Source organism: Astatotilapia calliptera, chromosome 19, assembly GCF_964374335.1.
Source record: "Astatotilapia calliptera chromosome 19, fAstCal68.1, whole genome shotgun sequence".
Classification (NCBI taxonomy): domain Eukaryota; kingdom Metazoa; phylum Chordata; class Actinopteri; order Cichliformes; family Cichlidae; genus Astatotilapia; species Astatotilapia calliptera.
In genome coordinates this window covers 1,733,340-1,745,644 of record NC_137440.1, presented here as the reverse complement: position 1 = coordinate 1,745,644, position 12,305 = coordinate 1,733,340, and the positions used below count along the sequence as shown (strand labels likewise).

The following is a 12,305-nucleotide window of genomic DNA, read 5'->3' as shown; positions in this document are numbered from 1 at the left end:
CAGATTCCACCTCCCCCAAGATGAATTCCCTTTTCCTTTTGCTTGGCTTATTATTGCGCCACTCTCAATACAATATGTCCTTATTGAAGCTTTCAGATGCAAATGAGAGCCCTGTCACCTTCTCTGTGTCCCGCCTGACAGCTGTGAGGCCTGCTACCCAACCTCCTATAATTACTACTAATTGTTATTCCCCAAGCAGGCATCAGCATAGCACTTCAGAACACCCAGCACCCTGTTATTTGGACTGGGGTGCTGTGATGTGGTATTATGTTGTAGGTTTATGTCTCTACCCTGTTAACGATTGGTTTTGATTTTTTAAAAAGTAAATAAAGAAAAAAAACATGAGATGTGAAGTAACTTATTTAGTGAACAAAGGAGAGTTTAGAGTGATTCACAGAAAATGATTTAGCAAAGAATTAGATTAAATTAGACTACAGTAAGTCTACTCAGTATGGTACTTGCAGCTGTTCTGCATTTGCTAGTTATGTTTCAAGGGACCTACTTTACTAATTTCTTGCACTATTAGAATAGCTTTGTATGATTGATAACTAAAAAGAATCCCTGTTTATCTTAACACTGGCAGTCCCAGGCTTCTACCTTTCTACCTTTAAAACCCGCCACCAGCCAAATGGCTGGTAGGCTTTTAGCTAAGCTTTAGCTTCAGGCAAGTGGAAGCTAAATTGGCTAGTCATTCATATGTAAATTGGGTTGTTACCTGGGAATTCTGGAGGGAGGGGAGTGGGGGTGTGTGGATGAGGGGGTGGGGGAGCTGCTAAAAGCGGTGAGCTTCCTTTTGTTTCATCTTGATGCATTCTCAATCATCCAGGGAAACAAATCTCCAAAAGTCACCAACTTGGAGTGTTTCAGTTTGCCATCTTAGGGAGAAATCAACACACATGGGTGTATGTCCTTTGTTGCTGAGATTTATTGATAAAAACAGTACAAAAAATCAACCATTTGTACACATTTTTACAAATAATTATAAAAAGTGAGTGAGTACATTTCAACATTTTCAGCAATCACTCACAATCCTGGCACTGCCATGGTATCTGTAGTCTGCATTTACCACATGTGTATCTGTTGCAGTGAACACATCGCACAGTGGCATGATTGTTCTTGCAATTGTGTTTGACCTGACACATGGCTCTTTTTCCAGGGCTCGGTGTGGAGGGTTGTGTCAAAGGCAACTGTTCTTTTCTTGCCTTCTTCGCAGCTACATGAGAGTGAGCTAACTCCCTTGCAAGCTCCACCAGGAAGTCCACCCGTCTTTCCTTCGTCCCGGAGCATGCTTGATACAGCACATGTGCATTCAGTGCTGCCATGTCAATCATGTTATAAAACACGGCAACTGGCCAGCGCCGTGTTCCTCTGCGGACAGTGTACTCCCGAACCATCTGGTCCATCTGGACCATCTGGGTTTTGTGCCTCGCCCCGCGCTGAAACACAAAAACGTGCTCCCCAGGATGGAAGCTGGCTCCAGCAGGTTTGTGAGGACCTCAGAGCTCAGCTTCAGGGCCTGCAGGGGGATGTCTGATCACAGCTACAGCTGCAGTTATTATATGATATAGCTGTTTACAACTAACATTTAAACTCTCCATTCCTTCAACCTCTGCTGCCACGCTGACGGCGTATGCGGCCAAACGGAAGAAGACAGTCTATATTCTTAGCAGCATGCACGGCGTGGTTCAGACTGATAACACTACCAAAAGGAAGCCAAACACTGTCACCCTTTACAACAAAACAAAGTGTGGCGTGGATGTGATGGACCAGATGGTTCGGGAGTACACTGTCCGCAGAGGAACACGGCGCTGGCCAGTTGCCGTGTTTTATAACATGATTGACATGGCAGCACTGAATGCACATGTGCTGTATCAAGCATGCTCCGGGACGAAGGAAAGACGGGTGGACTTCCTGGTGGAGCTTGCAAGGGAGTTAGCTCACTCTCATGTAGCTGCGAAGAAGGCAAGAAAAGAACAGTTGCCTTTGACACAACCCTCCACACCGAGCCCTGGAAAAAGAGCCATGTGTCAGGTCAAACACAATTGCAAGAACAATCATGCCACTGTGCGATGTGTTCACTGCAACAGATACACATGTGGTAAATGCAGACTACAGATACCATGGCAGTGCCAGGATTGTGAGTGATTGCTGAAAATGTTGAAATGTACTCACTCACTTTTTATAATTATTTGTAAAAATGTGTACAAATGGTTGATTTTTTGTACTGTTTTTATCAATAAATCTCAGCAACAAAGGACATACACCCATGTGTGTTGATTTCTCCCTAAGATGGCAAACTGAAACACTCCAAGTTGGTGACTTTTGGAGATTTGTTTCCCTGGATGATTGAGAATGCATCAAGATGAAACAAAAGGAAGCTCACCGCTTTTAGCAGCTCCCCCACCCCCTCATCCACACACCCCCACTCCCCTCCCTCCAGAATTCCCAGGTAACAACCCAATTTACATATGAATGACTAGCCAATTTAGCTTCCACTTGCCTGAAGCTAAAGCTTAGCTAAAAGCCTACCAGCCATTTGGCTGCTCTCCGGGTTTTAAAGGTAGAAAAGCCAAATGGCTGGGCTCTGGGCCTTCCTAGTGTTAAACAACAGTCCCTCAGTTTGTCCTCTGTCTGAAACAAGTCATTTTAGCTTCCTGTCCTCTTCTTGTATGCCAGCTTTATTTTGATTGGGTGCCCCTCGTAAATGAAAGGTTTTGAACTATACGTGAGTGGAGCTTTATGCTAGATACAATCACATTTAGGATATCTGGTTTCATTGATATTATCAAGAAAAAAAGAGTAGAGAAAACTATCAGCTCACAGGGATCATTACATACTGACCTCAGGCGGCCTTAGGTGAGATTTTGGGCATGTTTAATACAGTCCCAATCAAAGGTTTAGGACCACACCTCCAAAAATCCCATAAACCCCCCAAAAACAGAAATCAAAGTTCCAAACATGAACTCCGTAATGAGCAGCTCCACCGTTATTGTTGATCACTTCAAAAATTCATTGCGGCATGCTTGATGCAAGCGCTTCCATGAGGTGAGTGGGAACAAGTGGTGAAGACGGCCGCATGAAGGGCATCTATTGTCTGGAACTGTTGTCCATGTTTGTAAACTTCCCTTGCCATCCATCCCCAAAGGTTCTCAGTTGGATTTAGATCACAAGAGCATGCAGGATGGTCCAAAAGAGTGATGTTCTTTTCCTGGAAGAAGTCCTTTGTCCTGCAGCGTTGTGTGCTGTAGCGTTGTCCTGTTGATAAACCCAGTCGTAACCAAACAGACGAGGGCTCTCAGTCATGAGGACGCTCTCTGCAACATCTGGACACAGCCAGTGGCCGTTTAACGTCCCTGCACTTCCTGAAGCTCCATTGTTCCACTGAAGGAAAAAGCACACCAGACCATTATGGCGTCCCCTCCACTGCGGAGCGTAGAAAACATGTCAGGCGGGATCTGCTTGTCATGCTGGTAATGTTGGAAACCATCAGGACTATCCTCATCAGAGAATAAAACTTTCTTCCACCTTTCAGTGTCCCATGTTTGGTGCTCTCTTGCAAAGTCCAAATGGTCAGTTCTGTGGCGTTCAAGGAGACGAGGCCTTTGAAGACGTTTTTAGTTTTTGAAGCCCTTCAGTCTCAGATGTCATCTGATGGTTATGGGGGCTGCAGTCGGCACCGGTAACGGCCTTAATTTGGGTCTGTTCCATAACCCTCAGGATCATTTATGAATTTTCAAATGTCTCATTGCATCCCACCTCAGCAGCGATGGCGTGCTGTGAGAGACAATGCTTATGCAGTTCAACAACCCGGCCATGTTCAAAAGGGGAATGTTTTTTGCCTTTGCCATCAGAACATCATGACAGTGTGACTACCTGACAGAAAATGACAATGAATCCACATTTTTGCATTTTGCATTATGTGGTCCAAAACTTTTGATCAGCTGTAAAACAGCCTGTGTGTTTAAGTTTAAGTGGTGTGTTTAAGTGGTGTTTTCAATAAATTGCATGCTCAAAATTTTTTGTCTCACTCCCAGTTCTTCTTGTTGCATGTTGAAGTTCTACTTGGAACCTTGTTAAGATCCAACCATGCAAGATACGATTTTTTTTGCCATTTCTCCAAAAGTCTTAAACTTTTGATCGGGACTCTATCTGCCATTGTAGCAGCATATATACGACAGAAAGCACAATAGGACCACTTTTAGTGAAGTGCTTACTGTTAATAAAGGAAATGATGTATACTGAGCAGTTACTTGTAAGTGGTTTAAGCAAATCCAGGAGTGACATAATTGCTATTACTGTTGTAATTACTTGATGCTGACCGAAACAAATTCAGGTTGTATTTGACGCCATTTCAGTCAGTTTTTGGACTAGTGATTGATTCAGGAATAAAAAAATAGATAAATCATATTAGTGTTGTATGACAGCTTTCATACATTCCTTCTAGACAATGGGCCTCATATGTGGGAATATATCAGAAATGTTAATTTTCTTCTCACTGTAGCATTTCCTCATGGCGTTATTTGCTTGCTGGTCTTTTTTGCATTTAATGGAATTGAGGAACTTTATGACAGTGCTGTATGAGATCGCTTTACTTTGGTATTTCTTCATTTATGTCTAAATTTAGATTTGACAAGTAAAGCACTGCTTGCCTTGCTTGTCCTGGCAGACATCACTGGTTTCTGTTTTCTGCCGTCTCCCTGTGGTCTTCTTTTCTGTTCTTTCCCCACGTCCCACAAACCAGTCGCAGCGATGGCTATCCCTCCCGGAGCCTGGCTCTGCCGCATGTTTCTTCCTGTTGAAAGGGAGATTTTTTTCCCCGCTATCACCAAGTGATTGCTCACAGGAGGCTGTCTGTTGCTGTGAATTAGCACTACGTTAATAAACTGAATTGAATAAAATTGTGTGTGTGCGTGTGTGTAGGTGGGAGATAATGTAGATGAATCAGATGCTGTTTGCTGCATTGCAGTTGTTTTCTCACATCATTTCCTGTGGGCATTAGACGGAGACAGAGAGCAGTTTATCTGTGTCAGAATGGTGTCTGTCTGTCTCTGTGCATGTCAAATCTATGTTTATCTGGACTGACAGCCCTGAAAATCTTGCTAACACGCACGCACGCACGCACACACACACACACACACACACACACACACTTTGATCAGATTAGCGTGCACATATAATTAGTCTGGAGAAGAATATAGACAGGGCTTTGGGCACCAATGTTTGTTATTCACACAGTGAAAAAACCATTGGATTTTTATGAATGGCTTTATTAAATAAAATAATAAAAAACATTAATATACAATATTAATTAAATACTCTGTTTAAAACATTTGCCTTTCAAGATATTAAAAATTAGACATTACAGCACATAAAAGTAAATAATATTTGTGTAGCAAATGAAAATAAGGTTTATAAGATTCAGTTTAAACACCTGCTCATATCTGTCTGTTTATATATGTCCATAGTCAGAACCTCACATACATCAGAAGTTTAACTGCTGAGCTTCTAACTTGCCAGAAATCCAAATGCACAGTTCTTCACTGTTAATGGTATTTTCCTTCAAAGTGCATTGAAAAGTAATTAGATTTAACTTCCAGTGCAGTTTAAAAAGGTAAAAGCTTTACAGTCAGCACTGTAGAGTTGTCAGATGTGTTTCTCTCATTATAATCTGGATAACAATATTTTTAGTATTAGTATTAGTAAAAGTTCATTGGTGCTCAAAGATTTCTCTGGATGTTTACTTAGATAGCGCTGACTTTGTAGATCGTACAGGTGTCGTACTCTCCCTAGCTGCTTTTGGTAACAGATGGTTCTACTGTGGTTTCTTCTCTTAAGTATTAAAATGTAGTTTGTTTTTTCCTTCAGCACCCTGTGGACACAGCGATCCTTGTCTTGGCATTCCTGCTGGTAGTATGAAATGAAGCATCGGTTACAATCAGAAACTAGTTTGGTGTATGGAAAGCTTACATGAAACAAAGAGAGTTTGAAAACTGTCCATCACGGCCACAGTGTATCCGAGGCATACGTCAGCCATTAAAATCAAGGAACCACTACTGATGGATCTAATTCGATAAATCAAATTCTTCTCACAATAATATTTTTTCAAAGGAAAAAAAGCCATTTTATTTTTTTAAATTAAAAACTCTGTCTGCTCTCCAGTTCTGGTGTAAGTGATGTAATAGCAACAGCTTATCTAACATCTCTAGAAGCATACCGTTGTTATTTTTGATGGTGAGTAATGAAATATAATAACTGTCCAACCAACAAAGGTTTGGCTACAAGCCTACAGCTGTAAGGCAAGTCTTATGATTGTAACCCTGTTAAAATAAAAGGGAGAAGCTTTGTGTCATCGTGGTTACAATAATGAACACATAAGGCTGTGGAGCAATACAGTTTAATGAAAGTGTATCCTGTAGTTTGGATGAACAGCAGTCCTCCATGCTGATGTTTGATTTTGTCAGTTCACTCATCTCAGCCTGCGTGATGTCACTGTGTTACCTTGGCGCACACTTTTATTCCTGGAAGGTGATTTATTTTATTTTATTGTATTTTTTTTACCTTCTAGAATCTACCAGCTCTCGGGCAGCTGAAGCCTTTGTAGTAAATCCTGCTCCCCTGTGATTTGAAGATGTTTGGATACGGGAGCACCACTGAGATGCGTTTGATGGTCCTTAATAATGTAGTTGTTTATGTATCTGACATTGCAGATTTATTCTTTAGAATGATAAAGTAGCTATTAGGAGACTGACTCTGAAAACAGTCCCGAGGATGCAGTTAAAACTGCACTTTGTATTAGTCTGACCCTCCTGCTACATTCTTTCTCTTTTTACAACATCGCTTCACCAAATCCACTCATTACCACTCCTAAAAACAAAGTGAGGGTCACTTTGTTTTTCATTTATTGAAAAGGACTCCTTCAGCTCTGTTGCTAAGTCAAGTGAAGTGCTTCTTATCTTCTGTTAAAACTATAACTATGAATCATTTGTACTGGAGCTGTAAAAAAAAAAGTGTATGAACACAAACCTTTAAAGCTCGCAGAAAACAAAATGTTTTTTATTCCATCATCGTGTACCAAATTTTTCTTTGTGATTGAAAACATCCCTCGTTTGTAATTTTAGAGCACTGATTGTAATGTTAATGCATCCAAGTTGAAAATATACCCAGTGCTAACCTTGACCAATAATTTGTGCATCTATTTAGACTTTCAGATGACGTGAATAGGTATTTCTATATTACGCATCCAATTAGTCTGCATTTATGCAGTTGTTCAGTTTACTTGTGTTTTGTCCAGCACTTGTACAGACTCACCTCTGCTCACCTCTTGACATACTTACCATCTAAAGATTGCAAAATGAATAAGGCTTTGGAATCACTTTGTTCCATGACTAATGGTGTAATTTAGCTGCATTGATGTGCAGTAGGAAAAGTCCTTTGAAGTAGAGTAGAGCAAGACACTGATGCAGCAACTCAAGCAGCCATCTTCAACATCAAAGAGAACAAATAGTTGCCATGGAGGTAAACATCATCCCTCCGTCCCCTTATTCCTTTGTCATTACTTCTTTCTGTGTACCGTCATTTACTGTTTGTACTGAAGCAATACCTGAAAGCCTATTTGTGTGAATCTACTCTTCCTTTTCTGCTGGACACTTTATCAGGTATACATTCAAAGTACTGGGATTCACCTCCTTTTACCTTTAGCACTACCTTAATCGCTCATGGCAACAAGGTGTGAAAACATTCCTCCGAGATTTTGATCTACTTTGAAATGATGCAGTTGTTGTATTTGAATACAGTGAATTTACCAGTTTCAGATTATTTGAGCTTTGTTACATTGCGACCTGATAGCAGCAGCCATCAAAAGATGAGTACACTTTGGTACTAAAGGGATGGACAAGGTCATACAATGGTGTTTAAACAATGCTCTCATGGTGCTACTGGGCCCAAAGTGTGCCAATACAATATCCTCCGCACCATTGCACCACTACAACCAGACTGAACCGTTGATACAAGACAGGATGAATGTTTGCATGTTTTTATCCAAATTCTGATCTTATCATTAGAATATTGCAGCAGAAATCCAAAATCTGTCACCACCATAGTAAAGAACAAACAGCGATAATTCCCCCAACGTTTCAAGCACAGTGCATACACAGGCAGGTTGACAAACATGGAGGAGCTGGAGGGGAGAGTGAAAAGCAGGTCCAATATTATCTCTCAAAATCAGCCAACCAGTGAAGCTGTTGAAGGACAGGAGAAATATATTCTACAGAAGCGGTTCTGGTAGTTACACGAGCAACTGCATTTTGGACCAGCTGACGACTATGGAGAAGTAACCAAGAAAAGACAGAATTACAATAATCAACGCGGAGTGTAACCAGGGCACATACAAAAATAACAATCCGGTCGTTAAGTCTGACGTCACTAGTCGTGTCTGGACCTAAACTCCGCTGCAGGTCCATATATCAAACGATCACTATGGCATTACTGAGAGTTGAAAAACTGTCTAAAGTCTTTCATCTTTAATAAAATGATCAGCGTTCTGCTCTACCAGGTGTAACAATTGAGTTTAACATCCAGGCATCCATGAAAACGGAATTTATGACATTTAACGGAGTTAGAAGTTAGCAGGAAGTTAGCTTGCTAGCTTCTATCTAAATACAATATAGCATGTCCTGACTGCGGGGTTTTGGAAACAAATTAAAACGTACAGCTCTGTTATCACTTCCAGCATAAATGAAGACAGAAAACTAAACAGCAGTGACGTTTGTAGGGTTACTGAAGTTGGGCTAGCTGGTATATAATGATGTGCTACGTGACCGCTAGCGACACAGCTATGTTAGCATAATATAAACAAGCTAACTTTTTTTCCACTCGATAAAAGTTAACGTGAGTGTTCTCGGTGGTCAGGAACAAATGTAATCGCATGGCAGGATGCTGTAAAAGGACCAAACTTCAGCCAGGAGAACAACTGAGATAATCCATCCACAATACGAGGTTAGTCATTCATACACTGCTGCATGGGCTGGGCTGTAGTTACATCCTAAGGTTTTAAAAACTGAGCTTAAATAAATGATTAGCGGTAATAAAAGCCGAGGGAGGTCAACAGTGATCACTGACTGTTTTAGGAGCTTTTTGAGATTAAATAGAAGAAAATACAAAACATTAAACATGTTAACAACACAAAAGCCATATTAAACGCAGACTACTTTAGGCCCGCAAGTAGGATTCGTCACGTCATCACTTAACGACCGGATTGTTTGACGTCCTGGTCACTTGCTTGTCCAACAACACTTAAAACTATTGAAAACATTTATAAAAGAAGTTTAAAACTACTTGACAAAAAACAGACTTCCCACCACCACTGTCATGTGTTAAAAAAACATAAATTATTGAACTTCAATAATTTAGTGGCACCCCCATACTCTGCAACCCGCCAAAGGGGGCCCAGGCCCATCCGGACCGGGGCCTAGTTCAGCAGCACCTTTTTGGTTCCCAGATGTTCTGTACTCATAAAAAACATTCATAGCTTTTGTCCCATCACTTTTGCATGTCATATTATAATAAGTGAGTCAAATTTTAGTTATGTATTTACAGCATAACAACAGAATTTAACAGTTTAATCTTTTAAATAAACATATTTGTGAAATTGTTTTAAACTTGTGACTGTTTTGCAGTTTTTTGTGTGTAGAAAAAATACACTTTACACTTTCTATAATTTAAATGTAAAAAGTTATTTTTATACAAAGGTACATTTTTATTCTTGTAATTTTATACATATATATCACATATTTAAAAATAACAGAAAAATTCAGTAAAACCTATTACTTAAACATGTGTTAAACGTGTTACAGATATTTTTATAGTGTACTGCAAAAATAGATTTAAAATGTTGACGTCACTTTATAACTGGGATGTTTTGTTAATGTTCTTGATGACTTGATGTTAAATAGAAAGGCCAACATGGCTGATGACATGTGGAAGAGTAATTTGTATTGACACATCGATTGCTTTAGACAGAACAATAATGATGTGATGAGATGGCCTATTCTCGTTTGGCTCTTGGCGAAGGCGGTCGCACTTTTCTCCTCTCCTCCTTCCCCTTATCTTCCCTGCTTAGCCTCTTATGTCCTTGTCTTGTCTCGTGTGTATTACTTTCCCTCGAACAGTCTCTCACTGTCGTTCTCTAAAACCTAAAAGAGAATTATGGATTTGATCAACTGGTCTCTGAATGCTATTGACACCCTTTTCTCAACGAGGAGTCTGGGCTTGGGAGAGCCCGAGTGCCCTGGAGGTACTTTCCCTGACGGATACACGATGGACGGGTGGCAGAACTGGAGGATCATGTGCCTGGCGGGACTGTCGATCGAGGACGCTGAAGATATCTACCTATTTGGAAGCATGATAACAGGGTTCTTGCTGATCGGAGCTGGCTTGGCCCTGGCTTATCGGAGAATTAAGAGAGCAGAACCGGCTGTTCAAACCCCCCCAAGGCTGCCCGCTGGGATTGAAGCGATGGGTTGAGGCGCGACTTCTCACAACGAACGCAGCATGGTTAACACCTTGGAGACGCTTACAGCTGCCCTGAAGACTCAAAATAACACCATTGAGCGTATGATGGGATACATCAGAGAGAGGCCTGCTCAAAATGAGAACCTTGAGCAAAAGTTGGATCACATCGCAGAACGGCTCACTGCAGTTGTGGGGTCTCAGAATCACAAGAATGACAACACCACGGACCAGAAGTTTGATACCATCTTGGGGAGGCTCGCGGCTCTACAACGGGAGATTGAGAGACCAGTGTCGGAGTGTTAAAGATCAGGTTTGAAATTCTCCTAAGCTGCTCGCATAAAAGAAAAATCAACGGCATCAACATGCGAACACCACGGCGCCAGCTGCACGGCTCAAGGCTGGAGCCGCACAAAAACTCCCTGATAACGACTGTGTTGAGTCTGTTCCTTCCCATTCCATGCAAGGCCACCTGGTTTGGCTGGAAGACTGTTTACTTAGCATGATAGGGCGGAGGACACTTTCTCAGCTGAACTATGGACACGCACACACATACACTTACACTGATAAGCACTCACACATCCCCCCTCCCCTTGCAATGCCTTCGATGCTTGTTGCCTCCTGGGAACACGAGGCGGGTCTGGGCCCACGCTGGTGAGTCGGCGCAGTGGCAGGATGGCTGCTGTGTTGCCTGGGATTACTCCTTTCCCCTACCCAACCCTGTTGCTGGTCACGTGCTCTATAATGTTGTGCTGTGGACATTTAAGTGCTTTTTTGTGCAGAGGAGTTTTTTTGTTTCCTGTTCTCATTCTGTCCTCTATAGCCCAGCATGAGCAGAGGTCTCTTTTTTCCTCTTGTACTTTTCCCATTGTAGTGTACATTTCAGTGGTTTTTTCTGTAATGCAACCGTTCTCTGACTTGTATCCCCATGTGATGTCTGTGTTGTGTGTGTAAGGTCGGGGGGCGGGTTCATTTCACTGCAGTTTACTGCATGTGGCGATTAAAAGTTGATGATGATGATGATGATGGCCTTCATTTGTCAGTTGCAGGTCTTTTGCCCACAACCGAGATGACAGACCTTGCCGACCGTACATACAATACAAACATCACATTGGGGAGACAGGTCAGGCTAGGTAGCGAGGATGGGTAGGGTAGGGAGGGTGATGCGTCAGTGAGTGCTTATCAGTATCAGTATGTGTATGTGTGTGTCCATAGTTCAGCTGAGACAGTGTCCTTCGCCCTGCCAGGCTAAGTAAACAGTCTTCCAGCCAACCCAGGTGGCCTTGCATGGAATGGGAAGGAACAGACTCAACACAGTCGTTATCAGGGAGTTTTTGTTCAGCTCCAGCCTTGAGCCCACAGCTGGCGCCGAAGGGATAGCCGCATTATGATGGTGGTTTGTCTTTTGCAACAACTCATGAGAATTTCAAAGCTGTTCTTTTACACTCCGACACTGGTCTCTCAATCTCCCGTTAATAGCTGCGAGTTTCTCCATGATGTTATTTACCTTCAATTCCGTGGTCTATTCAGGCTTTTGCTCACAGAGCAGATTCTGAGACCTCACGACCGCAGCCAACTGATCCGCGATGTAATCCAGCTTCCGCCCAGAGGTGTTATTCTGAGCCTTCACTGCAGCCGTTAGCGCCTCCAAGCTCTTAACCATGCTGCACTCAGTGAGCCCTTTCTGAGAAGTTGCGCCTCGTTCCATCGTTCTAATCCCAGCGGGCAGCCTTGGGGGGGGGGGGGGGGTTTGAACAGCCGGTTCTGCTCTCTTAATTCTCCGATAAGCCAGGGCCAAG

The 12,305-nt window shown here is 42.1% G+C and overlaps 1 protein-coding gene across 5 annotated transcripts in view; it reads left to right on the top strand.

The window, feature by feature from the left end:
- Window positions 1-12,305, top strand: part of adck1 (aarF domain containing kinase 1) — a 115,818-nt gene that overhangs the window by 71,054 nt on the left and 32,459 nt on the right. The gene's annotated exons all lie outside the window — the stretch shown is intronic.